At 42.0% G+C, this 6102-nt stretch overlaps 1 pseudogene; it reads right to left on the reverse strand.

The window, feature by feature from the left end:
- Positions 1-949: 949 nt before the first annotated feature.
- Positions 950-2653, reverse strand: LOC143435046 (glyceraldehyde-3-phosphate dehydrogenase pseudogene; annotated as a pseudogene).
- Positions 2654-6102: the final 3449 nt, after the last annotated feature.

Consider the following 6102-nt stretch of genomic DNA (forward strand, 5'->3'; position numbering starts at 1 on the left):
AAGGCACTACCCCTACCTCTGATTTAGTTACAAAGAGAGAAAATGGAATATTTAATGGTTGGAACTGCTGAGATTCACTTAAGGATGAAGCATCAGTGTGAAATCATATATGTACTAATAACATCAAAGTTGACATGAGGGCCAAAGAGATGGCTAAGCGGGTAAAGGCACTTGCAGTGTAGGCCTGGCCACCTTAGTTTGATCCCTAGAGCCAACATGGTAGAACAGGAAAACCAACATCTGCTAGAAATCCTCTGCAGTCTGCACGCAATCACGCACGCACGCATGCACACACGCACGCAGGCCAGGTGAGTTTTAAAAACTATCTCAGCAGACACACACATAGAAGATGATAACAGAACATGGGAGGGCTGACAAAGTGGCTCAGAGGATGAAGGGGCTTGCCACCAAGACTGATGCCTTGAGTTTGATCCCCAGAAAAAACTTGGTGAAATGGGAGCTCTGACATCTACAAGATGTTCTCTGTTCTCCACATATGCTGCATGGATGTGTATGTGTCTGTGAGTGTGTGTGCACGCACACACACACACACACACACACACAAAGGGACAAAAGAGACACATTAAGGAACAAACATAATAAGAATGTTGTCCATTAGGAAAGCAGATTTCCAATGATAATACTAAAACTTATGGATTAGTTAACTGATGAATGGGGGCATGATATGTGACACATGGTAATAATTGTTGATTCTGCAATATGGGTGTTATTAGTAAAATCCAAATCCATGCATTTAACAAAGTAACTGAACTACGATCACAATCAAATTTCTATAGCATTAAAATTTGGGGGGAGGGGTGAGGTGCAGTGAAGTTCATTGGTCGTATTCAAGAGACTAGTACCCCCTAAGACTCTCCTTCCTCTGGGGGTCTGGGATAGAAACTGGGAAGATGTTCAGTGTCAGGGGCTGAGGTGAGACAGGGACTCCTCAGCAGCCCATGGCTCTCTCGCTCTCATGTTTTTGCTGGGATGGGTGATCGCAGTTCTTAGAGGCCATGTAGGCTGTGTGGCTCACCACCCTGTTGCTGTAGCTGTATTCATTGCTGTACCAGAAAATTAGCTTCACAAAGTTGTCCTTGAGAGCAATGCCAGTCCAAGCATCAAAGGTGGAGCAGTGGTCATCACTGTTAAAGTTGCAGGAGACAACCTGGTTCTTAGTGTAGCCCAGGATGCCCCTTTAAGTGGGCTGGATGCCTTGGATGCTGCTTCACCACCTTCTTGATGTCACCCTACTTAGCAGCTTTCTCTAGGAGACATGTCAAATCCTCAATGGATACATTGGAGATAGACATGTGAAAGGCTGTGCCAGTGAGCTTCCTGTTGAGCTCTGGAATGACCCTGCCCATAGCCTTGGCAGTACCAGTGGATGCAGGGATGATGTTCTGGGCAACCCCACAGCCATCATGCCACAGTTTTCCAGAGGGGCCATCCACAGTCTTCTGGGTAGCAGTGACAACATAGACTATGGTCATGAGTCCTTCCACAATGCCAAAGTTGTCGTGGATGACCTTGGCTGGGGGCTAAGCAGTTGGTGGTGCAGGAAGCATTGTTGACAGTCTAGAGTGAGTCATACATCTCGTGATTCACATCCATCACAAACATGGGGGCATCAGCAGAAGGGATGGAGATGATAACCCTTTTTGGGTCCACCCTTCCATTGGGACCCAGCCTTTGCTGAAGACACCAGTAGACTCCACAGCATACTCAGCACCAGCATCACCTCGTTTCACGTTAGCAGGATCTTGCTCTTGGAAAATGGTGATAGCAGTCCCATTGATGACAATTTTCCCATTCTCAGCCTTGACTGTGCCATTGAACTTGCCATGGTTGCAGTCATACTGGAACATGTAGATCATGTAGCTGAGGGCAGTGAAGACATCTTTGATGGCAACAATACCTGCTTTGCCAGAGTTGAAGGAAGCTCTGGTAGTCAAGTGATTAATACAACCAAATTTGCTCACTTTGGCAAAAGAAGATGTAGCTGTCTCTGGAATGTGGAGGAGCAGAGAGTCGAATTAAAATGTTTTAATGTGAAATCAGATTTACTTTAGGAACTGGTTATTAATGGAAATGAGTCATAAAAATTGTATGGAATGTAGTATTATATGTGAACCAATATTTCTCAACTATTTTTTTCTTGAGTACTTTGAGACTCTCACCCCTTCTTGTGCATCAATTCCAGGCACAAGTCTATGTAAATCTATTCAATCCTCCTTTTGTTTGTAGAAAATGGAGGTGGGGAGCCCAAAGGAATGTTGGGGTATGTAGAGAGCTGCGGTGAGTGGTGACAACGTTTGCCATTACAAGATGGCGCTGGCACCCGGTGCTCCTGCAAGTAATAAGTGGACTGCGTATGTGCAAGTGGTAAAAGCACGCCAAGTCACTGCCCAACCCAGGGCATAATGTGAGGTAATGAGCAAGCAGCCAATCAGAAGTGAACATGCCGCTCTGGGGTATATATAAGCAGTGCCTTTTCGGGGCTCGGGGTCTTCCTCGTTCTCTTTCTGATGCAATAAACGATTGCTGCAGAAGGATCCTGGTGCCCACGTGCATTCTTGCTGGCGAGACGATTGCGCGAGTCACAGGGGTAGTGAAACCTATGTGGAGTCAACAAGTTAAATCTGCTGTGCATCGTTAAAAAAATTTAAGATAAGCAATGCCATCATGCTAAATGGCAGTGAGTTCGATGGGAACCAACCATGTTTAAACAAGAGGGCTTCGCTGTGGAGCTGTATGGAATCAGTGAGACAGCACTTAGATATTACCAAGCACAGCTCTCAGTGACTGATAGATATAGCATTGGAGACTACCAGTCAAATCCACTCCCTACTTTGTTTATATATGAGGCACCCAACTAAGCTGCATTTCCCAGACTTCTTTGTAGTCAGATATAATGTCATGACAACAGACATCAAAATAAATAACACTTAAAGCACTTGGTAGCTTCCTCTTCACTGCCCCCCTTTATTTAAGCTGAAAATATGGCTGTGGTTGCAAGCCAGCAGCTAAAGACACTACTTTTGGGAATGTCTTGTGGATATAAAACCTCGGGCCTTTTATGACCACATGGAAGTGTTGCTGATCCATCTGCCTGGAGGAATGTACAAGTTTATACTGCTTCTGTTACAGCAGGCCCACCTTTGCACAAAAGAATGCCAACTTGTTTTCCATAACTACTTCATTTTTGCAATGCTATCTTCCACATGTTTAAGCATTTAAAATATCTTCAATTGTCATACATGTTACTTGTTCTGCTGGCTAGTTTTATGTCAATTTGATACAAGCTAACATCATCTGAGGAGGAAAAACCTCAATTAAGAAAATGCAAAATATGTAAATAAACAAATATATAAATAAAAATAATGTTTAAAAGAAAATGTTTCCATAAGATAGGAGTGTAGTCCTCACAGAAATAAGATTAAGGGGTATGGGATAAGGGGTTCTGAGGGGGAATGGGAGAGGAGATAACATTGAAAGGTAAATAAGTAAAATATCCAATTTAAAAAAAAACAGATAATGGGTCTGGCAATTGTAGTTGAGCAGTCGAGACTTTTTGTCAACAATTTATTATGGGGATTTTGTATAATCTTCATGGACAAGGTATTGTGGAAGAGGCCCATGGAACTTTAAAAAGATTGGTGAGATATACTGTTGCTAAGACAAAGAATGATGCCAACCTGTGAGCTTTCTGAGTGCCCTGACAAGAGTGACTGGGGAGCTGTATTGGACATATGTTGCTGACCCACCTTTGCTTGACTATATCCCAGAAGGAACAAGCTGCCTTGCCTCAAGTTTTTAGACCTTGTGGAACAGAGAATCGGAAAGAGAAATTATGCCTCTTGTATTCTTCTTAAAGGTGACCAGCTATTAGGACTCAATCAGGTACTGGTCTAGAAATCAATCCAATATGGGAAATAACAGTCTACTTTTGGAAGACTGGATCTGTACTTTGTCAGAGACATGTTTGGAAGCTAGCTGTAGCTCACTATGATGTTACAATAGCAAGAGATAGTGTTGGGACAGGATCTGGATTTCAAACAAGGGTTAGTGCATGTTTTAAGGCTCCTTTAATTGTCAAGCTAAAATTGGTTCTTTCTCTTCTACAGCATTTATTGTATTGACTGTATAATTTCCAATTATGTTAGTGTGTTGAAACCCGGCATGTCTGTTACAGGGGTCTAACAACCAGCTTTTGTCTTACTGCCTCAAGTATTAGAAAACTTTGATTCTCTGAAAAAAAGCTTGAAAGTGCTGGAAGAAGTGAGTTAGGCTTTATGCAGAAGCAAGAGGCTTGATTATTGCTGGTATAACAGCTTTAATTCCATTAATAGATAGCACCACTGCCTCTGCAATGGCATTGACACAAGGAGTTAAGACAACTATTTTTGTTAACCATCTAGCAAAAAAAAAAAAAAAAAGTTACTAAGGTATTGAGTATACAAAAGTATTTATATAGGTATCTGGAACAATGGATGATGTTCTATAACCCATTTAAATCATCTGAAGGAGGTTCCGGGTTCAAGAGTTAGGCACCATTCCAAGTGTCATGACAAATATCATTGGAGTAGTGTTACTTTTGAAATTCACAATGATTGTCATTATAATTAGAAAAAAAGTTTAAAGACACTTGTAGGGTATTTGGCATAGTCCTAACACCTCTCTGGGTGTGTTAACTTTGCATAGTGAGATTAAGAATTTAAATAATGCTGTTCTGTTGACGTTTGATGCTGCAGATAATGCAGATAAAATTATCTATGGCCTGAGCTCAGTATTTCCATTTTGGTCAAACCTCAGGAATCGCATATATAGCTTGACCAGGCTAGCCCTTCTTGTCCTGGGAATAAATTTATTCCTGCCCACCATATTAAAGCTTATCTTTAACAACATCAACATGTTGGCAGCCAAAATATATGGCTTAAACCTGAAATGGACCCCCTAGACAGAGTTTTAAATTAACAGGCTGGCAAGCCAAGGACGGGTAAGATTCTGCACAGAGCCTTACCAACCTAAGACAGAAATGCATTGCCTTTGATAATGCATATTCCTTGATGGGTAAAGAACGCATTCTTGTCAGAACGACCTAAGACAGGCTCAGTCTTGTTAACAAAATAAAAAAGGGGGAGAAGTGGAGAGCCTTTGAGGCTCTCCATGGCCAAGGACAAGGAAGTAGGTTTCAAGCAGGAATTTGACATTAGACTAGAACAAAGAAGTAATCTCAGACAGGAATCTAAATATTAGGTCAGAACAAAGAAGTAATTTCAGACAGGAATCTAAATTTTAGGCTTGAACAAGGAAGTAGGCTTCAGACATGAAAATGACCTTGGGCGAGGATAGGGAAGTAGGCTCAGATACTTCAGTCATCCTGATAAGCCTTTAGAAACTGTGGTCACGGGAGTGTTCATGTAACTGGGTTTAATGCCTTGCTTTTTCTTTGGCTATTTGTGCTTATTTTATTGCTTGTTCCTTGACTATTTGCATCTATTGTATTGCTAGACCCTCAACCTAGAACTGATCTTAATACAGGCATGTAATCAAAATGGTATAAAAGCATAAAGGAAGGGAGGGTATAGGATATGGGGTTCTAGGGAGGGGAAATGGGGAAAAGGGACGACATCTGTATTATAAATAAATAAAATATCCAAATTAAAAAACAGATAGAGGTGTAGTCAGTCTGTAGGGTATTTTTTAAGTGATTGATGGGAGAGAGCCCAGCCCATTGTGGGTGGTGCCGTCCCTGAGCTGGAAGTCCTGGGTTCTATAAGAAAACAGGCTGAGCAAGCCATGGAGAGCAAGTGAGTGAACAGCACTCTTCCATGGCCTCTGCATCAGCTCCTGCCTCCAGGCTCCTGGCCTGACTTCCCTTGGTAATGAACAGCAATGTGAAAGTTAAGCTGAACAAACCCTTTCCTCCCCAGCTTGCTTTAGTCATTGTAGCAACAGAAGCCCTCACTCAGACATTTGCAATATGTTAACTTCATTTCTCATATTACAAATGCCTTTCAGCATTCAAAAATCCTCCTCGGGGTCTTAGGAGATGACTCAGCAGTACTTGTCATGTAAGAATGAAGACAAGAGCTCACA

This window comes from Arvicanthis niloticus, chromosome 18 (assembly GCF_011762505.2).
Source record: "Arvicanthis niloticus isolate mArvNil1 chromosome 18, mArvNil1.pat.X, whole genome shotgun sequence".
NCBI classification, from domain to species: Eukaryota; Metazoa; Chordata; class Mammalia; order Rodentia; family Muridae; genus Arvicanthis; species Arvicanthis niloticus.